Below are 25,774 nucleotides of genomic sequence, written 5' to 3' on the forward strand. Positions count from 1 at the left end.
TACCAGAGCATGCAGGGTGGGGAAGTATGGAGAGATGATTAATATGTACAGGGATACAGCTGAGTAGGAGTGATTCACTCTAAAGTTCTGCAACACAGTAGGGTAACTACAGTTGACAAGAATTAACTGTGTATTTCAAAATAGCTAGCAGAGAAGATTTTTTAATGTTCCCAATAAAGCAATAATAAATGTGTAAGGTAAGAGATACATCAATCACACTGGGCTGATCATTGCAGGCTGATGCACATATCAAAATGCTACATTGTACTCTACAAATGTACAATTGCTATGTATTAAAAATAAAAAACACAGGAGGCCTGTGTTGTGGCCTAGAAGCTTAAGCCACCTCTGGCACTACTGGTGTCCCATGTTGGAGTGCTGGTTTTGAATCCCTGGTGCTCTGCTTCCTATCCAGCTTCCTTCTTATGTGTCTGGGAAAACGGGAATATGATCCAAGAACTTGGGCCTGCCATCCACATGGCTCAACCCTGGCTATCACAGCCATTTGGGGAGTAAACCAGGAGATATAAGATGCTTCTCAATCTCCAACTGGCCCCACTTTTTCTCTTCCTCTTTCAGATAAATAAATAAATCTTTTTAAAAACAATAAAATTGAAAAAAAAGTAGGGGCAAGCAACTGGCTTAGCAGTAAGTTGCCATCTGGCCCAGAGGTTGAGAGGCCAACTGGAACACCCGTGTCCTTTATCAGGGTGCCTGCCACCAACTCCTGACTCTAGCTTCCTGCTATTGCAGACCCTGGGAAGCAGCAGAGAAGGCTCAAGTAACTGGGTTGCTGTGATCCATATGGGAGACCCAGACTGAATTATATGACTCCCAGCTTCCATCTCGGCCCAGCCTCAACCATCCCAGGCAAACTAAGAGTGAACCACCAAATGAGTGCTCTCTCCCTTTGTTTCTTTGCCTCTCAAATAAACAAATAAATATGTATGTATTTAAAATAAAGATGAGCTCTGAAAAAAAATTCTGCTGATCATAGGAAAACAAAATTACGAGGTAAGGTCAGGTCACTTCCACGTTCCTTCCCAATATCTATCCCTCCACTAGACAGCCATATCAATATGAGTATCTTCCAGATTCTTAACACTCTAGGGGTTCAAGTACTTTAGATAACCCTAGAGTTAAAGCTCCTGAAATTCTGTAGAGCTCACAAGGTATAGCTTCGGAGTCTGGTTATTAAACCCACTTCTTTACTGTCATTATCATTGGCTGGCTCCCAACTAAACTCACCAAAGACAACCCCTGGAAAAAGGATTTGTATGCAGGTAGGGGAGGCTCCCAGCTACAGATGCCCTATTTTCCCATGCCCCATAATTCATTCGACGAAAAAAGAGACTTGTAATACATGAAATGATTTATGAAGTCTTTGTTAATATGTATGTTTTGCCAAAAAAAAAAGTTTTCGCAGTCACATTATTATGCATCTTATAAAACTATGTCACATACTAAAAACATGGGCAGGAGCTATAACACAGTGGGTTAAGCCAGCATTTGTGATGTCTGCATCCCACTGTCAGATAATGGGTTCAAGTCTCACCTGCTCCACTTTCAATCCACCTCCCTGCTAATGAGCCTGGGAAGGCAGAAGATGGTACAAGTGCTTGGGCCCCTGACACCCACATGGGAGAGCTGGGTGGAGTTCCTGGCTCCTAGCTTTATCCTGGTCCAGTTCTGGATGTTCTGTTGCAACCATATGGGGGGGTGAAAAGTAGATGGAAGATATATCTCTATCTCTATCTCTCTCTCTCCCCCTTGCCTCCTTACCGCCCTCTGATGCTCTGCCTAGCAAATAGGTAAATCTTTTTTTTAAAGCATGAACAAAAAATATTACGAATAAAAGGCAGATCAATTTTTTGGTAATCCACTACATGGTAATATTTGTTCTCTGTCCCCTGTTCCTAATACATAGTTTCTAAAAATTTTCTGAGCAGTAGGAGCTTTTTTGTGATTCACAAAATCATACCTGGATTTATATTAATAAAATGACTTCGGAAAAGGCCAAGTGATTATAGAGGATCTTAACTGTCAGCCCCACCCACCAAACTCCAGGGAGGGAAAGGGGCTGGAAACTGAGTCTTATGATAAGGAATATGGAATTTCCAGTTGGTAAACATACTGTAGTGCCTGGGAGGTGACAGCTCAGAGACAGCAAGGAAGCTACCCCCCTACAGTTCTGTGTATCTCTTACACGCAGCTGTTCTTGAGTTGCAGCCTTTATAATAAAGGAATAAATGTAAGTGAACATTATCCTGATGTCTAGTAGGTGTTCTAGCTGATTACTGAAGCTGAGGAGGGCCATGAGAATCACCAAGTTTGTAGGAGACTGAGCAGAGGTGTGGTGCCCCAGGCACCAGTTTTCCGCTAGTGCTTGGAGGCAGGGAGGGCAGTCTTGTGGGACTGGGCCCCTTCAGCTGTGGGGTGAGTGTCAGAACTGAACTGACAGAAAGACACCAGATTCACATTAATCCAAACTATACCATTTAAAACTAAAGCTATTTTCAACTGAAATAAATATCCCCCAAAGTAATCCAAGTTTCTACTTAGGAAAGAGGAGGCACCCTTGAAATCACCAGAATGACCCAATTTCACAAGGCTTCCTTCCCAATCCAGTGGAGTCTCTACTCTGACCGTGAGACTGGGGAGGCTGAGTACAATCAGAACAACTGTCTCTCCTATCAAACTCAGTTACTTCAGAGCAGTGGTAAAGAACCTTTTTTCTGCCGATTTCTGCCATTTGGATATTTAGAACATCATTCAAGGGCCATACAAAATTACTAAATTAAAAATTACCTTACCAGTGCCAGAGCACCCATATGGCCTGAGGGCTGGACATTCCCCACCCTTGCTTTAGAGAATGCAGTTACAGAATGCTATCAAGTTATAGTAGTATAAAATAAGGCAAAAATTTTTAAACATCTGGCCCTGTGATTAAATAATCCAAAGTACTACTCAAACTACAAAGACGTTCTTCATGTAACTATTCACTTGCATACAAGTGTCTCTCCACAGTGTCTTGTCAGAAAACAAAAAGCATACAGCTGGCCTTGTATGTTCAACTGAGAATACAGTATTACTCAGCAGGCTGATCCCAAAACTCCTATACAGCTCGACTGCAGGCACCTCTGTCCCCCCAAACAAACAATACATTCAGAGGTGTGTTTGGCACCCTAAATGTTCAGCTTCAAACAAAATTTAAGACAATAGAACTGGATGAGTTCACCCAACATTATTCAAAAGAACCAAATTAATGAAATTCTTTTTTTAATGAATGAAAATTCTCTAACGAACTAACTTAACCCTATTATTTTACAGATAACAAAATTCTAGTCCAAACACAAGGACTTGCGCAAAGCCACAGTTGGTGCTGACATATCCCGACATTCCTTTAGCCCTGGCCAATTGGGAGTAAACGAGCGGATGGAATATCGATCGATCGATCAATTAATCTCTCTCTCTCTGTGTAACTCCACCTTTCAAATAAATAAATTTTGAAAATTTAAGTTTTACATATAAGTAAGTAACAATTAAATAGTTTCTCAGTATATAATTATTTGAGTAGATTCTAGGTAATGATATCCAGTCTCAAATATTCATTATGTCGATTTTTTCATTATATGAGATATTCCTGAAATAATATTAAATGCTTTTCCATCTTCTCCCACTTACTTCTACATCCACCAGCATATCTCTAGGAACTGTTGTTTCAATTTGTTTATGCTGCATTTTCTACGAGTCTATACTTCCAAGAAAGAAATTAACAAAGGCTAGAAATCCACTATCAAGAAGGGTAGTAGAGGGGCTGGCATTGTGGCATAGCAGGTAAAGCCGCCACCTGCAGTGCCGATATCCCATGTGGCTGCCTGTTCAAGTTTCACTTGCTCCATTTCCAATCCAGCTCTCTGCTACGGCCTGGGAAAGTAGTGGAAGATGGCCCAAGTCCTCGGGCCCTTGCACCTGAGTAGGAGACCCAGAGGAAACTCTGGCTCCTGGCTTTCTATCGGACCTGCTTGGCCATTGAAGCCATCTGGGGAATGAACCAGCAGATGCAAAACCTCTCTCTGCCTCTGCCTCTCTGTAACTCTGTCTTTAAGATAAATAAATAAATGAATGAATAATAAATTAATTAATTAATTTTTTTTAAAAAAGTAAGAAAGGTAGTAGAGGGGCCAGCATTGTGGTGTACGGGCTAGGCCACCACCTGCAGTGCTGGCAACCCATATGGGCACAGGTTTGAGTCCCAGATGCTCCACTTTCGATCCAGCTCTCCACTATGGCCTGGGAAGACAGTGGAGGATGGCCCAAGTCCTTGGGCCCCTGCGCCCACATGGGAGACCCAGAAGAAGCTCCTGGCTCCTGACTTTAGATCGGCCCAGCTCCAGCTATTGTGGCTATTTGGGAGTGAACCAGTGGATAGAAGATGTATCTCTCTCGCTCTCTCTGACTCTCTGTAACTCTGCCTTTCAAATAAATAAATAAATCTTTAAAAAGAAAAGTAGTAGAAAAGTAGTTTGTCATAATAAGCATATAAAGATAACCGAGAAACAACTGCAAACTACAAAGAAAGAATAAAGAAACAATTCTTAGCTTGTTCTGCTTTAATTTAGCAAGGCTAACAAAATTTAACTTTTTAAAACAACCAAACTTTATTATTTTCTATCCTTAAATAGCTATAAATAACTCTGCTTTCCCTAAAAAGTCCATTTATTCATTGCCAGTATCAAATCACTACAGAGACTTAAAGGACAAAATCTCCAGGTTACATGGCAGAGAGGCCTGTTGCTGCCTATTCTATTATAAGTGAATATATGGAAAATCAGTAGGTATTTTACCAAAATAGTCAAAGCAATCAGAGAGACAGAATGAGGCAAAAATGAAAGTAGTAACAGCTATACTACATCTTTGCTTTTAATTCACTTGAGAGGCAGACAGAATTTCCATCTGCTGGTTCCCAAAAACAATTACTTGGGGCATCACTGCTGGCTCCCAGGAAGCTGGAGTCAAGAGCTAGAGCTGGGTGTCAGACCCAGGTGCTCCAAACTGGGACACAGAGACCTGATCCCACTACAGCTTTTGATATTGAGAAAGATACTGGGATTTTTCCCCTCTCTCTCTTACAGGTACTTTTCAAATCTAGTAATAGGGGCCGGTGCTGTGGCAAAGCAGGTAAAGCCACTGCCTATAGTGCCTGCATCCCATATGGGCACCAGTTTCAGTTCCGGCAGCTCCAATTCCAATCCAGCTCTTTGCTATGGCCTAGGAAAGCAGTGGGAGATGGCTCAGGTCCTTGGACCCCTGCACCTGTATAGGAGACCTGGAAGAAGCTCCCGGCTCCTGGCTTCAGATCAGTGCACCTCCAGCCATTGTGGCAAATTAGGGAGTGAACGAGAGGATGGAAGACCTCTCTCTCTCTCTCTCTCTTTCTGCCTTTCCTTCTCTCTCTGTGTAACTCTTTCAAATAAATAAATATTTTTTTAAAATTTACATAACAAAAATATCTTTGGGTTTTTAATGTCACACTAAATGTTTGCAAAACCCCTACAATCTCCAACTGCCAATGACGACAGCACCATAAAATGCAAGCGCTGGCTCCCTCTGGAAAAGGATGTTTCCAGCAATGCTAGAAGTCTGTCTGTCGTCTCTGCTGCACTTCCAAATAGGATTTCATTCTGAAGGGTCTGTTCTGATGAGAAGTCTTTACTCTTACTATAATGTAAAGTTGTTCTTCAAACTGGAAAAAACTAAAGGATGCTAGCCAGATGCATTATTTCATACAGTATTTGAAACAAAAATGTTTAAAAACTCAATTAGTAAATATATAAATAAGCTGCATAATTTTAAATCTAATACTTAAGAATACATAATTTGGAAAAACTGAAAGTGTATATGATAACACAAACACAACACTAACAAAGCATCTGAGCAGATGAGAATGGAGGGGCCAGCACTGTGGTGTAGCAGGTAAAGCCACCACCTACAGTGCCAGCAACTCATAAAAGCAGTAGAAGACAGCCCAAGGCATCTGCATGGGAAACCCAGAAGTTGTTTCTGGCTCCTGACTTATGACTGGCCCAGCTCTGGCTGCTGTGGTCATCTAGGGAGTGAATTCGCGGATGGAAGACCTCTTCTCTCTGTGGCTCTGCCTTTCAAATAAATAAATCTTTAGAAAGGGGGTGGGGGGACACAGTAAGGTTCTCAAAATAATCAAGACACGGCACAGCAGGCTGAGCCACCGCCTGTGACGTAAGCGTACCATATCAAGAGTACCAATCTGAGTCCTGGCTGCTCTGCTTCTGATCCCTGATAATGCACCTGGGAAGGCAATAGAAGATGGCCCAAGTACTTGGGTCCCTGCACCCACACAGGATACAGGATGGAGCTCCTGGCTCCTTGCTTCAATTGACCCAGCCTTAACAATTGCAGACATCTGGGAAGTAAAACCAGCAGATGGAAAAATCTCTTTCGCTCACTCTAACTCTGCATTCAAATAAATAAATAAATAAATTTTTAAAAATAATTAAGACAAACATTTATTAATTCACGCCACATTTTTAAAGCACCTACTATGTGCCAAGCATTATCCTATCCACAGTCATTATCCCCCAATGCAGAAACAAAGTTCACATCTTGAGGCAACAATATTGGTGGGCTACACAGACCAAAAAAAAAAAAAAAAAAACAACAACAACAAGTAAATCTCATCCCTTGCATATTCTTCTTCATAACATTACCGATAACTGCCACCCTTACAAGCAATTTTCTCATTCTGGCCTCTTAATGAAGGGCAATATAATAATACTCTTATTACCTACATGCACAAACCTCCCTTCAATTTCATGTAAAAGATCAGGTAACAAAAGAGCATCTGGTTTATTCCAAATCTCAAACCTGAGTTTACTACAGCTCTGAGGTCTAGATAGTCTGGGGAAAACAGGACAGAAATTGCTCAACCAGCTTCTACGATTTAACTTTATCCACGTAGTTATCTGTAATCACTGATACTATTCAAATTATCCAAATGGTGTGGTGCTTATTCAAGACCTATGCCTTTATTCTCTGCCTTAAACCCTGATGGCCCAATCTTCCCACTGACCCTACTTCTATTCTAATTCCCTACACAGGAATCTCTATCAAATACCTGCCTTAACTAGTCTAGCTATTAAATACTGCTCCAGTTATCTAGTCTCTTGTTGTGGTCTAAGTTTTTGTGTTCCCACAAATTCATATATTGAAATTCTCACCTCAGAGTTGAGACCTGTGAGGTAAGTATGTCATAAGGGTTGATCAGGACTAGGGCCCTCATGAAAGAGCCCTCTAAGAGCTCCCCTGCACCTTCTACCATGATACAGTGAGAAGGTGCCATCTACGAACCAGTGAGTAGATCCCTGCCACATCTGCTCTTTGAAGCCCCAGCCTCCAGAACCTGAGAAATCAATGTGTTGGCTACAAGTCACCCAGTCCTGCTATTTTGTTCCAACAGGACAAGGACAACTCCACGGCAAGGCCCTTTTTAGCTCTCCAATCTCCTTTTCTTGTTCTCCTCTCTCCTTCGCTCCCCAGCTCCAAATACACATGCTTGTTCATAAGCTCAAACATGCCAGACTGTGTGCTGCCTTGAGCCCACTACCAATAATACAAGGATTCATCAAAAAGTTCATGAAAAATGGAATTAAATAACTTTAGGGGCTGGTTCTGTGGTGTAATGGGCTAAGCCTCTGCCTGCAGCATCGGCATCCCATAAGGGTGACGGTTCGAGTACCAGCTGCTCCACTTCTGACCAGCTCTCTGCTATGGCCTGGGAAAGCAGTGGAAGATGGCCCAACTCCTTGGGCTCTTGTATCCCAGTAGGAGACCTGGAAGAAGCTCCTGACTCTTGGCTTCAGATGGGCCCAGCTCCAGCTGTTGTGGACATTTGGGGAGTGAAAGAGCAGATGGAAGACCATTATCTGTCTCTCCCTCTGTCTGTAACTCTCTCTCTCAAGTAAATAAATAAATCTTAACATAAATAAATAAATCATAGTTTTATTTTGCTCAAATTTTTTTTGAAATCACATTTATGAGGGATCTTCAAAAAGTTCATGGAAAATATGTGTCATCAGAAAAAAAATGCATGGATTTCAAAAATTTTTGCACCAAAATAAACTTAAAATTAATTCCACTTTCCACACACTTTTGAAATACCCTTATATCCCATTCCATTCCCTTGCTGTTGCTTTCTCATCCTGTAGATCTCAACTCCAGTCACTATCTCCTCAGAAAGTCCTTCCCTGATCACATGAACCAGAGCAACGGCTCCCTCCCTCTTTGCACCCTGTCATATTACCCTGTGTATTTCCTTGACAGTACAGTCATAAGCTATTATTATCCTGTTTGCTTGTTACATTACAGCAAAGGAGACAGATTTAAGAATAAGGAAATCTCCTAAAGGCATCAATTCTGCTGTGTGCCCAGAAACTGGTTATTACCAGCCACACAGTAGGTGCTCACTTACTGCTAAAATGCACCACATATACTTACACGTGTTATTTTTACTTAGATGTGCTTGTGTTTATTCTGATACATTCAAGCTTTCTGTGGAAGAAGTAGGATTATCCTGGACTTTATCTCCTTCCCCAGGCTCCAACTCTAATATAGTAATGAACCATGTATCAGGACAAGAAGAAACAAAATGTTGAAATATTTGTAAAACCTTGTTGACTACTAATAACATTAAGAAAAGCATGAGATTTTTCCAGACAGGCACTTATGGATTCCATGTCAGCTCTAACCCCACCTATGTGACCCAACAAGTTTCTCTACTTCTACACCTTACAGTTCTCATTTACAAGTAACAGAAACTCACACAACTGCTATCATGAGAAATGGGGTCATGGATACAAAGCCACTAGCACACACCAGCTGGCTCAGGGTAAACGCCTAACATAGCACCTTATTCTTCAGCTCCATTAACACTCACAGACACCAAAATTAACAGTATGGTAAAGATCAGAACCACTGCTGCTAAGTGAGAGCGAGTGAAAGCAGCTAAACCCTATAAATAAGAAGGAACTCAGGAAAAGCCTGGCTTCCATGTGACACGGTTATTTGCTAATTTGATCAATCCTGCAGTTTAAACCACATGTGACATTTTGTAGCCAGGGGACTTGCAATGTTACATAAAGGGTGTAACCTATATCTCTTTTAAAAAGAGACAAAGTAACATTACTTAATCATTAACCAAATATTTTTTATAAAGTCTATCTAGGAAGACAGTACAGAATAGTAGCAAACAGCACAAGCTTTCAAGCCAAGTAGCTGTGAAGCACATTATTCCCATTCCTGTGTGATTTGGGGCAGGCTTCTTAACCTCTTTAAACCTTTCTTTCTCCATTTGTAAAACAGAGAAAAAAGCATCCACACCCTAAGTTGTTTGTGAGAACTGAGTTCCTAGCATACAGCACTAAACACTCAAATATGAGCCCTTGCTATCACTGTGAAGGTATCTAGATAAGCAGCCAATTTAGAATCGAGGCAATCTTCTAGAGCAGGTATGTGTTCTAACTCCAAGAAAGTGAAAGCCAATTGTGAATCCCTGAAAACAAAACAAAACGAAAAATACTAACAAAGTATTTCCTAGATGAGACTGAAAATTACAATAAGATTTTGTCTCAAAATATAGGACTTAACACACAGGGAGTGTAGTGTCTAAAATAAAAGCTAAATTGTTGCTTTCAAGAACTATTAGGATTATTAAGAAACAAGCCTTCCAGGTTTAGACAAGTAAGCACCAAAACTTAGCACATACACTCTCTGTCCTGGCAATTCCATTTCCAAGCCTTTCACAAAGCACACAAAGAGGGAAGTTCAAGGATATTCACTGCAGCCTTGCTTGCAGGAGTGAAATGAGATTATCTACATGTGCAGTAACAAGAGGCTAGCAAAAAGGTTACAGCATTAAAGATTACTATACAATTATTAAAGAGAATGATGCGTATTGCACCTTATCAGCTGAACTATCCACCCCAAGACCCCACAAAATTCCTAAGTTCAAGTCCTAACCCCCAGTACTTTCCAAAGTGACTGTGTTTGGAGAATAGACCTTTAAGGAACTAAGGTCATAGGTAGGCTAATCAAGCATGACTGGTGTCCTTAACAAAGAGTGGATTAGGACACAAACAGCTACATAGGGAAGACCACGTGAAGACATCCCAAGTCAGTGATCTACAAGCCCTTCAAAGAAACCAACCCTAAGCTGGCACCACGGCTCAGTAGGCTAATCCTCCACCTAGCGGCGCTGGCACACCGGGTTCTAGTTCCGGTTGGGGCGCCGGATTCTGTCCCGGTTGCCCCTCTTCCAGGCCAGCTCTCTGCTATGGCCCGGGAGTGCAGTGGAGGATGGCCCAAGTGCTTGGGCCCTGCACCCGCATGGGAGACCAGGAGAAGCACCTGGCTCCTGCCTTCGGATCAGTGTGGTGCGCCGGCCACAGCGGCCATTGGAGGGTGAACCAAGAGCAAAGCAAGACCTTTCTCTCTCTCTCTCTCACTGTCCACTCTGCCTGTTGTTAAAAAAAAAAAAAAGAAAGAAAGAAAGAAACCAACCCTGGCGATATCTTCATTGTAGACTTCTAGCCTCCCAAACTGCAAGGAAACAAAACATTAAAATGAAAAAATCTCCAAGAAATATTCAACAATCAAGAAAAACACTAAGGTCTGAGGTCTACAGCTATCAAATCCTGATAAACCACTCTCACCAAAGTCCTTGATCTACTTCATGACCCAGGTAATTCTTTTTAATGCCCTTCACACATTATTTTAAGAGCTATATAAATGCATCAATAATTTCACTGAAGATAATTTATCCCAAAGGAAGAAGACATCTTATCAAGAAAAAATGGAATGCCGTAACATCAAGACAGTTAATGCAACAGAAAAATGGCAAATGATACATCACTGGATGAAATACTATATACCTATTAAAAATAACTATGATGACTACCAACATGGTAATGTAATATTGTTAGAAACATATTAAGTGTTAAATTTTTTCTTGTTGTTCTAAAGGGAAAAAAAAAACAATGCAAAAAGTTCTACAATATTTCTGTTGCTAAGTGTCACTTGAAGAACAAGACTCCAAGTACCTAACAGTCTTATTCAATCAGGTCACAAGTTAGGACCTAAAACATTTATTACAATATGTTCATCGAAGAAACAACTCTATTAACTGTGAAAGTCAGCAGGATACTGAAATGTCCATTACAGCAGTACTCTGGGGAATACAGAAACCCTGCTTTCAAAGCCAGAGACATTTCAGTAATTTACCACATGCCTACTGTACCAAATACCATGCCAGACAGCATAACATGCATCATCGTGTATGTCACTGGTCACAAGCAAAAGAGGCTAACAACAGTAGCCTCAGATTGATACAAATTTATACTGAAAACCATAAGTACCATATTTTTCAAAACAAATATGGGAGACTGGTCCAAAATAAGGTGAGAATGAATCTCTAGTTTCCTGGAGCATCAGGAGAAAAGGCTAACAAGTGGACGAAACCAACAAACTGCATGATCTAAGCCATACAGGCCCTGAAAGCTAGGCAGAGTATTAACTGCAAGTGGATGAGGAACAGCAAGTGTCCGTTTCTTTCATGTTTATGAACAAGTTTTAGAAACACCAATTGTGTCCTGTTTTCCAAGGTGGATGGACTGTCAGAGGGAACCAGATAAAATCAGGGAACTCAGCTAAGAGACTACCAGAGTAATTAAAGACTTAAGTGGGAAATTTTCACTAGAGAAGTAGATGTGCAAATAAAGAATAGGTAATGTGATTGAAAGTGCAGGGTTTAAGAGCAGGGGGTAATTCTGAGGAAGTTCCAGAAATTAGAAGATATGTTTGTACAAGATAGAAGAAATCTTGAGTCAGGCTACATGTGTTCTTATACAAGGTACTTCAAGAGGTTCATGGAAAAACTAAAGTTTTTGGGTGCAAAACAACTGAAAACCATCTATAATTTTTGCATAATGCACAATTTCAGTAATTTTCTGAAGATCTCTCATATGTGCAATGACTTTCCTGTTCATGCTGCTGACCTAACCAGATCGAAGGACAAGTTGTAAGGACAGTGCATTTTCATTTCCATGTAAGATGTGCAACAGGAAAAGCAGGGATACTAATCAAAAAGACAAGACGTGAGTTTATCAGGGGAGAGGAGAGCAGGGGCAGTATGTGTGACAAAAAATAAGAAACAAAACTACATGAAAAAATTATAAAAAGAATGTACAGATCATCATCACCAGCTCCCCAAATAATTTAACTTCTGGTACATGTGAACATAGATTAAGAAAAATGTTCAGCAATACCCTATACCTTGTGCGGTTGTGTGAGTGCAGCCTGTTGAAATCCTTGCTTAGTACGTACTAATTTGATCTTCTGTATATGAAGGTAATTGAAAATGAAACTCGATGAAGGGCAGGATGGGAGAGGGAGTGGGAGAGGGGAGGGCCGCGGGAGGGAGGGAGGTTGGGGGTGGGAGCCACAACAATACAAAAGTTGCACTTTGTAAATTCACATTTATTAAATAAAAAAAAGAATAATAAAAAAAAATGTTTGTGTCCCCACAGTGGGTTATGAGCACTAAGGAGTCCTGGCTGTTCCACTTCCAATCTGGCTCCCGGCTAATGTGCCTAGGAGAGCAGCAGCAGACAGCCCCAATGCTTGGGCCCCTGCACCCACCTGGGAGGCCCAGAAAAGAGCTCCAGGCTCCTGGCTTCAGCCTCGACCAGCCCCAGCTCTTCTGGACATTTGGAGTGTGAAGAGCAGATGCAAGATAGCTCTCCCCACCCACCACGCACCACCCCCAGCAACATGCCCCATCTCTCTCTCTCTCTGTAAGTCTGTTTTTCAAATAAATCAATAAACAGACCTTTATTTAAAAGAAAAAAAATTATTTTAATAAAACTGTCCAAGGGCTGGCGCTATGGCACAGCGGGTTAACGCCATGGCCTGAAGTGCCGGCATCCCTTATGGGTGCCGGTTCTAGTCCCAGCTGCTCCACTTCCTATCCAGCTCTCTGCTATGGCCTGGGAAAGCAGAAGATGGCCCAAGTCCTTGGGCTCCTGTACCCACATGGGAGACCCAGAAGAAGCTCCTAGCTCCTGGCTTCAGATCAGCGCAGTTCTGGCCATTGCAGCCATCTGGGGAGGAAGACCTCTCTCTCTGCCTCTCCTCTCTAACTCTGACTCTCAAGTAAAAAATAAATAAATCTTTAAAAAATAAATAAATAAATAAATAAATCTGTCCGAAAATTTTTGGATCACAAACAGAACCATTTATTACATGAATCTGGGAGCCAGCATTGTGGCAAAGTGGGTTAAGGCTCCTTCGGCGACAATGGCTTCCCATATGGGCACAGGTTGGAGACCTGGTGGCTCCACTTCCAATCCAGCTCCCTGCTAATGCTTCTGGGAAAGAAGCAGAGGATGGCCCTGGTGCTTGAAGCCCTGCACCCACATGGAAGACCCAAAAGAGGCTCTGCCATGCTCCTGGCATCCACGTGGCCCAGCCCCAGCAGCTGCAGCCATTAGAGGAGTGAACCAGCCAATGGAAAATTTGTCTCTGCTCTCCCTCTCTCTAACTCTTTCAAATAAAAAAAAAAAAATCTTAAAAAAAATAGACTTTGAAATTACTGCAAGCTTATCAGAATACCGTAAAATAATAAAATACTCAAACTAGTATCACTGACCCAAGAGGAAACTGAACACACTGACCCCATTTCAGAGTCTTGGAGACCCCACAATTGTGACACGATTTTTCTGTTCATGGATCTGACCTAATGAGAACCAACAGCAAGCTGTAAGGACAGTGCATCTTCACCAACATGTAAGACATGCAGTAGGAAAGGGGGTCAATCCTGAAGATAAGAGGTGCATTTTCCAGGGTGCATTGAGGGGAGCTGGGGCAGTATGTGACAAGAAAGAAAGCGCAAAATCATGCTAAAATTGTCAAATACAAAGAACGTACAGATCACTAGTTCAAGCTCCCAAAAAAACTTAATTTCTGGTATAAGTGATCACAGATTAAGAAAAAATTTCATAGCAGCAGCTATTTGAAAAGTCTCTGGATCAGAAACAGAACGGGTAATGACGTGAGCTGCAGAGTAGCAGAAGCTTGGCTTTGAAATGACTGCGAGCTTTTCAGAAGACCTGACAAGAGTCAAATACTCACGCTGGTGTCACCGACCCAAGAACAGAGGAAACTGGACACTGTGGCTCCATCTCACAGGCTTCCCCTGCAGCCAGGGACAGTCACTTCTGTCCTCATGCTGGCCTGCTTCCCCCCTCCAAACCTGTGCCTGATTTTAAGTGGAGATGGAGCTACTGCCTATGGATACCCCAAAGATGCCTCTCGTACACATCATGGGCAGTCCCACCCCTAGGAGGGTTCAAATGAGCGTAACTGGACCACCATTCTCCAGTGGAGTTTAGGCCACAGCAAGAATAAATCAAATCCACGCCTCTCCTGGAGTCTCCACCACTCACCTGCCTCAGAAACCTAAAGGAAACTTTTCCCATTTTTGTACCCACAGCAAACATTTGGCCACACCAACAGCTATGAGCTGTATGGAGATTACTGACTCACCAAACACTAGTGTTTCCCAGTTCGTGTTTTGCAAAAAATCAGTATTCCATGGTGGGGGTTGCAGGGGACAGAACTCCATCAACCAAGTATAAGGAAACATCAAATTAAACAGATTCTCTGATGACCTTAATTTCTCTGAACATCTAATGAATTTATACACATGAATTTGCAAGATGGGGATAGAGTTTGATACTCAACCCAACATAAATATCTTTCAGGTACTCTGAAACGTAGGCATTATTCGAAAACCTAAAATTATTCCTTACACCATCTTGACTGGTTTATGAGCTACTCAAATGTTCCAACACTTCCTTTCGCCCTGTGATGAACAAAGTAAATAAAATCCATGACCTAAAATAATTCAAGCATAGCTTAGCTTGTATTTGAGGCACTATCTCAATACTTTCTATTTTACTTTATATTTGAGGCACTATTTCAATACAAACAAATTATATGAGATAGTGATTTAAACAAATCAGAACTGAACTGACATTCATAGGAATTATCTTTTCCAAGTTATATAATACATGAATGTTTCTATTTTAAAATCTAATGATTTAATTTAAAAACATACTGTTAATTAAACAGTAAAAATATGGTTTTCAAGGAAATTATTAAGTGATATGGATAGTTTAACTCCATTTCAGGAGAGATTTAAAACTCACTCTGCCCACAGCATTGTGAGTGAGCAGCAACAGTGAGCTGTATCACAATGACTCTGAAACCAGAGGAAGACAATCATTCTTTAAGAAACTTCATCCATGGGGGCTGGCACTGTGGCGTACTAGGATAAAGCCTCGCCCTGCAGTGCCAACATCCCACATGGGCTTCTCCACTTTCAATCCAGCTCCCTGCTAATGCTCATGGGAAAGCAAAGAAGATGGCCCAAGTGCTTGGGCGCCTGCACCCACATGGTAGTCCTGGAAGAAGCTCCTGGCTCCTGGCTTTGGACAGGCTCACCTCCAGCGCTGCGGCCATTTGGGGAGAGAACCAATGGATGGAAGACCTTTCTCTGTCTCTACCTCTCTCTGTAACTATCTTTCAAGTAAATAAAATAAATCTTAAAAAAAAAAAAAAAAACCTTCATTCACTTTTCATTCAGCTGATTTTAGATTGAAAAATAAGCCAAAAACATTACAAATATCCTTCAACTGCCCACCAACACAGCAAATGGACTGCAGCTCAAATTTTGCTCATGTTTTCTATTAAATGTATCCTTTTTCCACACACCCGAACACTGTTCAACATGGTACTCCCCAATTCCAGCTCCACCTCCCGCCTTGGGTTCATCTGTTCCTTCCTCAATTTGTTCTCAAACCGCTCCTCCCCTCCAGGGGCGACAACAGTGACAATTCTTCAACTGAATGAATGACTTGGGGGAAAGAGGAGACAGGATGGTTCATAGGTACAGGGGGTTAGTTCTGTAAGAGGAATAACTTGTAATAAATATTTAACTGAATAATCAAAATAGCTAACAAAGGACTTTTAATGTTCCCAATAAAAAGAAATATCTGAGGTAACAGATATGCCAAATACCCTGATCTGATCACCACACACTACATACATATATGCTGAAACACTACACTATACTGCATAAATATGTACTATTACCATGTGTCTATTAAAAATACACATGGGGGGGCCAGCACTGTGGTGTAGCAGGTAAAGCCACCACCTGAGTGCCGGTATTCCATATGGGCGCTGGTTCGAATCCTGACTGCTCCACTTCTGATCCAGCTCTCTGCTATGGCCTGGGAAGGCAGTGGAAGATGGCCCAAGTCCTTGGGCTCCTGCACCTGCATGGGAGACCTGGAAGAAACTCCTGGCCCCTGGCTTCAGATCGGCACAGCTCCAGCCATTGCAGCTGATCAGGAGTGAACCAGCAGATGGAAGACCTCTCTCTCTGTGTAATTCTTACAAATAAATTAATTAATTAAAAAAATACATATGGTGGGTGCTGGTGCTATGGTGTAGTGGGTAAAGCCACCTGCAATGCCGGCATCCCATATGGGGGCCAGTTCAAGTCCCGGCTGCTCCACTTCCTATCCAGCTCTCTGCTAATACACCTGGGAAAGCAGTGGAAGATGGCCCAAGTCCTTGGGCCCCTACACCGACATGGGAGACCCAGAAGAAGCTCCTAGCTCCTGGCTTCCAATCAGCCCAGCCCCAACCATTGCAGTCATTTGGGGAGCAAACCAGCGGATGGAAGTCTTCTCTCCCCACCCCACCGCCCATGTAACTCTGCCTTTCAAATAAATAAATCTTAATATATACACACATACACACACAAAACACACACAAGGAAGAGCATTCAGCATAGCAGCTAAGTCGCCACCTGGTAGATCCACAACCCTGCAACTGGTATCAAAGTACCTAAATCTCAGTCCCAGCTCTGCTTCCAATTCCATACTGCTGCTAGTGCACACCCTGGGAGACAGAGGTGATGGCTCAAGTACTTAGGTCTCTGCTACCTACATGGGAGACCCAAGTAACTTCCAGACTCCTGGCTTCAACCTGATCCTGCTCTACCTGATGCAGTCATCTGGGAAGTAAACCAGGAAATGGAAGATTTATGTCTGTGTCTATCCCCTTACCCTCCATCTATCTTTCTTTTTTTTTTTTTTTTTTTTTTTTTGACAGGCAGAGTTAGACAGTGAGAGAGAGACAGACAGAGAGAAAGGTCTTCCTTCCGTTGGTTCACACCCCCAAAGCCAGGAGCCAGGTGCTTCCTCCTGGTCTCCCACGCGGGTGCAGGGGCCCAAGCACTTGAGCCATCCTCCACTGCCCTCCAGGCCACAGCAGAGAGCTGGACTGGAAGAAGAGCAACCAGGACTAGAACCTGAAGTACCAGCGCTGCAGGTGGAAGATTAGCCTAGTGAGCCACAGCGCTGACCCCTCCATCTTTCAAATACAGTGAAAAATTAAAATATGAGGCAGGCATTTGCGCAGAGGTCAAGACACCTCTTGGGACACCTACATCCCATATCAGAATGTCTGTGTTCAAGCCCTGGCTCTGCTCCTGATTCTAGCTTCCTACTGATATGTACCCCGTGAGGCAGCAGGTGATGATGTAAGTGGCTGGGACCCTGGCACCCATGTGGAAAACCTGGATTAGGTTCCTGGCCCCTGGCCCAGCCTTAGCTATTGCAGGTATCTAGGAAATGACCCAGCAGATGAGATAGCACTCTTTCCTTTTTGTATATATTTTATTTGTTTGTGTGTGTTTGTGTGTGTTATGACTGGCTTTAAATATCCAACAGAAGCCAGCTCCAGGTGCCACTTAACAGAGACTAGACACAGGTGTACCTGACACATCACTCCCCAAGCTTTCCTGGCATGTGGGGTCTGCCAGCAACTTTAGCCAACCAAAAGCAACCTCTCCTTTGTCTCATGGTGGCACACAAATACTTTCCATGGCTGTCTTGATTCAAACAGGGTAGAGCCCTCTAGAGCACAGGTGGGGAACATCCAGACTGTGGGCCACATGAGGCCTGTGAACTCATCTGGTCTGACCCTGGCAAGGCAACTGCAAGTGGGACTCCAGATTCAATAAATGTACAGCAGGCTAATTTTTTAAAGATTTATTTATTTTTTAAAAAGCAGCACTACAGGGGGTGAGGGAGAGAAGGGGAGACAGGGAGAAAGAGGGAGAGGGATCTTCATCTGTTGACTTACTCCCCAAATGGCTGGAACAGCTGGAGCTGGGGCAGGTCAAAGCCAGAAGCCAGGAGCCAGGAGCCAGGAACGCAACCCTGGTCTCCCACTTGGGGTGGCAGGGACCCAGGTACTGTGTCATCTTCTGTTGCTTTCCCAGGCCATTAGCGGGGAGCGGGATCAGAAGTGGGCAGCCGGGACTTGAACCAGTGCTCGTACAGAATGGAGGCCTCACAGGTGGTAACTTAACCTGCTATGCCACAACGATGGCCCCAGCAAGGTAACTTTTAAGTTGATCGTTTTAATGGCCTGCGAGTAAATATCCAAATAGCAGTTGGCAGAAAACAGCTTCTTTACCCTGCTCTCGAGCACACACTGCACAGGAATAGCACTGCTGAACATCTCCACCGGAGCTCAGGAGAAAGGAAATGTATCAGAGAAATAAATGCAATCTTGTCCTTGAAAAACAGCAATTATTTTTTCAGGATGGCAGCTAAGAAGAACTAGACTTTAGTAACACTTTTCCTTGAGTGGAGATAATGTTTTATGCTTGCTTTGCTAAAATAAACTTTTTTAATTTTCCATTTGACCAGTTAAATGCCAACTCTGCATTTCATGTGAGTTTTCATAACCAGTATCAATCAGTCTGATCTTATGGTTTGGAAAATGGCCCAAGTACTTGTGCCTCTGCCACCTATGTGGAAAACCAGGATGGAATTCCTGGCTCCTTGCTTCAGCCTGGCCCAGACCTCTTCATAGCAATTAGTTTCCAATAAAACATCATTTAAGTTCAAAAATGTATAATTCACATACTAAACTAAAATTTACATTAATTATTACTAAGTGGGCAGTAGCATTTTTAGAATGTTAAACAATACAGCCGCTCCTAATAAAGAGCGCAGATAAACAACAGGCAAGAAACCCTGATTCCTTTAAAAGACGAACAGGCTTCAAATCACTCCTGGGACCTGCCCGGTAGCACAGCAGACTACACTGACACTGAGCGTACCAGCATTCCACACGGGGGTGCTGGTTACTGTCCCTGATACTCCTCACATTCAGCTTCCTGCTAATGCTCCTGGGAGATAGCAGATGTTGGTTTAAGGGCTTGGGCCCCTAGCAGGCACTTGGTAAATTCAGATGGAGTTCCAGGAGTCTCTGACCTGAACAGCCCAGGCTGTTGAGGCCATTTGGTGAATTAACCACCAATCGGAGATCTCTCCCTTCTTCCCTCCCTCACCTGATATTGTTGTCTTGGAAGCTGATGAAAACAAGTGATTTTTTTTTTTTAAGTAAAGAGGTGAAATTTTTAAATTTGTTTTTGGTTCATGAGATTGGTCTGGAGAGGGAACTTTTTAATATGTTTAGGTTGCAGACATTTGCAGAATGAACCAGCAGGTGGAAGATCAATCTCTGTCTCTACCCTTCAGTTACTCTTCCTAATTAATGAAAAATACATTTTGCTGCAAAAAAAAATTGAAAGCACGTATGAATATTAACTGAGCTAATCTTTGTAACACTGTGAGGTGGGCACTATTACCGCCTTATCTTTACAAGAGGTAAACCAAAGTCATAATGACATTATCTGGACTTCCCACAGGTAATAAATGGCAGAGCCAGGAGTTGAATCCAGCCAGTCTTACTACAGAGTCTACAGTTGGTCGGTTTGAATTATTTATTTAGTTATGAGGCAGAGAAAGAAGAGAGAGCTCCCATCTGCTAGTTCACTCTTTAGCCCACAATGGCCAGGGCTGGGTTGGGGCCAAAGCCAGGAATGCAACCCAGGTCTTTTTCACGAGTGAAGGAATCTGATTAACGAACCATCACTGCTGCATCTACACTGGCAAAGCTGGAATCAGGAGCTGGAACTGGGCACCAAACTCAGGCATTCCAGTATGGGATGTGGGCATCTTAACCAGCAGGCCAATCATCCCCAGGGTCTGTCGTTCCCCCTCTTCGTGGAGGAACGACACAGGACCCTGCGCTGTTCTTTTGTCTGCTCGGCCCTCCCCGGGTTTGCTGCTGGTTCTTCCCGGGTTGGCTACCGTCCCTTCCACCTCCGTGGAAGGGCGGTTCCCCCTAGCCACTTTCCCCACTTCCGCGGGGGAGCGGCACACCGCCGGCCGGCTCTCTCGGGGGCTGCACAGGTGTTCCTTCAGATAGATGTTCCTGGTGCATGTTGTCTATCTCCTCCTTTATAGTCCTCTTCCACCAATCCCAACTCTGCTACCCACACGCCGAGTACGCTGCTCTCCTCCAATCAGGAGCAAGTCCTACAGTTTATTGGTTGAACTGGAGGCAGCTGTGTAGAAGCTGTTTCCTCCTCTCCCAGCGCCATATTGTGGGAGAGCAGATGCATAGAATAAGTCTTAATTCCAGTAACTTAGTCTAGTCTGAGTTGCTCCCAGTTGCTCCCCACAAGGGTCTATACTTTTAATCACTTTACTTGTTTGAATGGATATCAGAAATATTTTCACCAATATAAATTTATTATTTAATTCCATTTTCCATGAACTTTTTAAAAAGTACCCTTGGGAATGGCGATGTGGCATAGCTAGTGAAGCCACTGCCAGAGGTGCCAGCATCCCATGTAGTCATCAGTTCGAGTCCTGGCTGCTCCACTTCCGATTCAGCTCTCTGCTACAACCTGGGATAGCTGTGGAAGATGGCCCAAGTCCTTGGCCCCCTGCACCTGCGTGGGAGACCTGGAAGAAGCTCCTGGCTCCTTGCTTTGGATCAGCACAGTTCCAACTGTTGCAACCATTTGGAGAGTGAACCAGCAGATGGAAGACCTCTCTGTCTCTCTCTGACTCCTTCTCTCTCTGTGTAACTCTTTCAAATAAATAAATAAATCTTTAAAAAAAAAATACCCTGGCACTTCCTGTCCACACTTTGAAGCACTGTAATGGCAGTACACACTTCAAGAATACACAGTGCAGAACACTTGGTTTCACGACAGAGTAAGCAGTTTTGAGATCAATGTCCCAAATGTGACTGTCACCAGTGAGAAAGAACTCTGACATCAAACGACTTATAACAGCAGCAATGGTAGACATAGCTGAAATGGGCGGTAATAAAAACTGCTTTAGGAAAAATATTTTGGACTAAAGGCATGAGTAACTAAAAGTAGAATCTGGTAAGGAACAAAGCATAAGATGACCAGGAACTTGACACTGCAGAGGGAAAGAGGAGGCAAAAAAAAAAAAAAAAAAAAAAAGAGGAAAACAAACATTAACTGTGCTTAATTTTAGGAGAGTAAGAGAACTAGTTGTCAAGACTTCCCGGGGCTGGGCGCTGTGGCGTAGCAGGTAAAGCTCCGCCTGCAAAGCTGGCATCCCGTTTGGACACAGGTTCGAGACCTGTTCGAGACACTTCCCATCCAGCTCCCTGCTAATGCACCAGGGAAAGCAATGGAAGATGGTTCAAGTCTTCAGGCCCCTGCCACCCACTTGGGAGACCCAGAAGCAGCTCCAGACTCCTGCCTTCAGCGTGGCCCAGCCCCAGCCGCTATGGCAATTTGGGGAGTGGAAAATCTCTTTCTCAGTAACTCTTTCAAATAAATAAATAAATCTTTGAAAAAAAATCCCAAGTGATGCTATACTGTCCAAATAGATAAGATTTTCAGTCCAGTAAGATTTCCCAAGTGCTGGCAGCTGCAGAAGATCCTGGCCTGAACAGATGAGCAAGGTCAGGTAAATGGAGGTCCCCTATCATCGGTCCGATATGCCCAGTTATGGAGCTGACTGACAAAGCACAAAGCCACCTCAGGAGACATCACACAAAGGCCTATGGGATATGCAGGTGGGAAAAGGTTCCCCAGACATCATCAAGTTCATTCAGCTGACAAACATTTCTTGAAGCCTGCAGTGTGGCCGGCAGCACTCTAGAGCTGGGGATACAGCAGTGCCCGGGCCAGGCCAGAGCTCTGCCCTCAGGGAACTTAACTGGACAAGAAATGTATCTGGAAGACAACGGTGGACAAGGCTTTATCACAGAAGCCTGGAATGGGGCCCTTACCAACCTGGGCTACAGAGATCCATTTATGGGAGATAAAGGGACACAATGTTAACCCCTTCCTCTCAGGGGAGGGGTCATCACCTGTTCCTCATCCTCTCAACAAGAGAGACCTGCACTAAAAATCTATCTAGGCCAGCGCCACGGCTCAATAGGCTAATCCTCCGCCAGCAGCGCTGGCACACCGGGTTCTAGTCCCAGTCGGGGCACCGAACTCTGTCCCAGTCGCTCCTCTTCCTGCCCAGCTCTCTGCTGTGGCCCAGGAGTGCAGTGGAGGATGGTCCAGGTCCTTGGGCCTTGCACCCGTGTGGGAGACCAGAAGCACCTGGCTCCTGGCTCCTGATCAGCGCGGTGCGCTGGCCGCAGCGCCCCAACCGCAGCGGCCATTGAGGGGTGAACCAACGGAAAAGGAAGACCTTTGTCTCTCTCTCTCTCACTGTCCACTCTGTCAAAAAAAAAATCTATCTATAAATAAAAATACAACTGACTTCTACGTCTAAGCAAGCCTAACACCGCTCACCAGACATGCACGCAGACTGCACCTCAGTGCTTTCCTAACTTGACAGCTCCTGGATGAAAATATCTAATTACTCTAACCACTTCAAAAACAACCAGATCAAAAAACGCCAAGTGGAAAAGGAGACTAATAAAGAGAAACCATCCTTGCAGTGAGAGAAAGCTCCGGACCCTCTCGGCCTCTAAGCCTCCACCTACTCTAGGCCGTATATAGACCCGGCGTAACCAGGCACGTGTCGGCCACAGCAGGCGAGCATTTTCAGGCAACAGTGGGTGTGATACCTTCCAAGTAGTGGACAAGTAACTGCAAAAAGAGCTCATCTGTCATACTCAGTTATCAATCTCTTATCTCCTCAAGTCTAAAAACTTAAACTACCCTGGTACATTTCTAAAGAAAAGATACAAATTTATGTACACGAGGAAAGTTCTCAAATATTGACTCACGAAGTTCAGCAAGAGGCGAGTGTCACAACTGTGCGTTTCTCAAAAGAAAGCCCACCGAGGCTCCCAGCGCATTCAGAAGACCCCCCACCCCGCACCTGGCCAGCTCCACGGCCATCCGCGTCCTGACGCCCACACCACAGAAAGCTCAGGTGAACCCGTCACCCCTTAAGCAATCCATTCATCCGCACAAACGAGACGGGCTGGGAAAGACCTGTTCCGACACGAGCTACCTCCCCGCAGCGCCTACCACAGCTGGAGCAGCTGTGCCGGGCAGTGATCTCTCTGTGCGCTGCGCCTGGCACTCAGGGGAGACGGCCGCGGGACACCTCAAGGGGGACCCATCACAAAGTCGCTAGCAGTAAGTACTGTTTTGGTTCAAAATCCAAAATTAATTTTAATGATAAAGTGTCCAGCAAGCAACGACTGGGTGTAAAAACAGGTTTTCAACATATCCCTGCACGAGTCCACGTGGGTGGGTCCTCCGCCCCCAAGAAGTCCGCCATGGGGGGCGGTGGGGGGTCACAGAGCCTGGGGCAAAGGATCCCCCGGGCCCGGCCCGCTCCAGCAGAGCACGGTCCGCGCGGCGGGGCAGGTGCTCCTGAGACCTTAAACCTCCCCTTTCGGGCGGCGGCAGGAGCTCACCAGCACCTCCGCGCGGGAGCGTGGCAGGGCGGCCGGGGGCACCCACCCGGGACCGCCCGAGGCCCCGCGCGCCGCCGCCCTCTGCGGGGCCCCGGCTTGGAGGAGTGAAAGCGCTCGCCCCTCCGACGGCGATGACGTCATCGTCCACACCGCGTTTCCCCCGGACTTCAAGGGGAGGAAAAAAACAAATGAACAAAGAAAATGTCCCCCCACCCCGCCCCGGTCAGACGACCCCGCAGGCGGCCCCAGGACGGCTCCGCGCGGCGCTCCGGGACCGGCCCGCAAGGGAGGGCGCGACGGCGGGGGAGAGGGCGACGGCGGCTCGGGGGCACCGGGAGGGCGGCGGAGGCCGGCTCAGACCCGCCCCGGGCCGCGAGGCGCAGGCCCAGCCTTGGGCAGTGGGCGAGCTGCCCGCCCTGCCCGCGGCCACGGCCCCGCCGAGGTCGCAATTCCGCTCCCCTCCCCCGCCCGCCGCAAAATGTCCGCGGCGGCGCGCGGCGAAGCAGGAAGTGGAAGCCCGAGCGCGGTGGGCAGCACCCAGCCCTGCCACTCCGGGGCCCGGCGCCTGCCCGCCCGGGCGCCCGCGAGCGGCTCCACGGCCCCCGGCCCGGGACCAGGGCCCCGCCGCCCGCGCGCGGCCGACCGCGGGGACCGACCGCGGGGGAGGGGAGCCGGCGGCCGGGATGGGTGTGACCCCTTCCTTCCGCCGCTGCCCGGTGACAGCCCGGCCCCGCCCGCGCGCTCGGCCCGGCTCCCCGACCCCGGCCCAGCCCGGCTCCGCGACCCCGAGCCCCCCGCCCTCCCCGCCACAAGCCCCTGCCCGCGGCTCCCCCCACAGAACCCGGCCCGGGCGCCTCCGGAGGGCGCAGCGCGAGCCGCGCACTGCCCCGCGCTCCGCGCTCGCGGGCTCCCCGCGGTGCCTGAGCCAGGCTGCCCCCGACGACGGGGACAAGCAGGGCGCGGCGCGGCGGGGACGGGACCGCGGGGAAGCCGCATCCGCGGGGAGTCTCGGGCCCCGCACTCACCTCAGCTTCTCCACCGGGGCGTTGGCAGCACTGCGCGGGGTCTCCTCCGCTGCCGGACAGGGGCACGCACCTGACGTCAGCACGCAGGAGACGCACGGTTGGGTGCCTGCGGAAGTGGGAGGGACGGGGAGGGAGCAGAGGCGTGGGCGGTCCCGGGCGGTGCCTGCTCGCCCTGGCCCCGCCCGCGCCTCGCGCACGCGCAGTCTGGTGCGTCCGTTTGGGCTGTGCTCTGCACGGCTCTTTCCCGTGGTTGTGCTGGCGAGGATGCTGTGAGCTGCGGTGTTCCGAGCGCTTCCGCTGGCGAGTCTTCGGGGCTTTGCAACCTTGTGAAGCAAAGTATTCTCCCTGTTTTCGCAGAGAAAAGGAAACTTCTCCACGAGGGCCTGCGCGAGGTCACCCTGCCAGCCTGGGTCAGGGAGCTGCAGGCTGCTTTACTCTGTCTACACCGCGGTGTCCCTGCTGCAGCCTCCTGGGCCTCCCCGTGCCTCCCCACCACGGGCCTTGCGCCTCCTGCTTGCCCCTCTCGCCCAGGCCTTTGGGTGGCTCGCAGCCCTCAGGTGTTGCCGCTGCCCTGGGCCATCCTGCTGTCACCGCCCCTGCTCCTCTGCTCCCTTCTGGTGCGCGAGCCTCGGGAGAACAGGGCGCTCCTCGGTTATTCTCAGATGTCCCCCAGTGCTGGAGAAACATCGCTGATCTCAGGAAGGATTCCCTTACTGACCCACCAAGGCAGAGGCGTGATTCTGGTAGATCAGTAGGCGTGCTTTCTTTTGCGTTGTCTATGCATGAAGACGACACTTAGAGGGTCTGCTGTAGGCCTGGTGCTGAAGCTTTGCCTGTAGTAGTAG

At 46.0% G+C, this 25,774-nt stretch overlaps 1 protein-coding gene across 4 annotated transcripts in view; it reads right to left on the minus strand.

Annotated features, from left to right (window-relative positions):
- CDC42 (cell division cycle 42) overlaps positions 1-25,052 on the minus strand; it is a 44,409-nt gene extending 19,357 nt beyond the window's left edge. For 2 of the 4 annotated variants that reach the window (XM_002715991.5, XM_008265714.4), the window contains exon 1: positions 24,930-25,052. The gene's annotated coding sequence lies outside the window, so the exon portion shown is untranslated. Of the gene's footprint in view, positions 1-10,593; positions 10,633-12,363; positions 16,471-24,929 lie in introns of those variants that run through there. The other 2 variants (XM_070079123.1, XM_070079125.1) reach the window with 2 other exon arrangements.
- Positions 25,053-25,774: the final 722 nt, after the last annotated feature.

The sequence above is a fragment of the Oryctolagus cuniculus genome, chromosome 7, assembly GCF_964237555.1.
Source record: "Oryctolagus cuniculus chromosome 7, mOryCun1.1, whole genome shotgun sequence".
In the NCBI taxonomy this organism is placed as follows: domain Eukaryota; kingdom Metazoa; phylum Chordata; class Mammalia; order Lagomorpha; family Leporidae; genus Oryctolagus; species Oryctolagus cuniculus.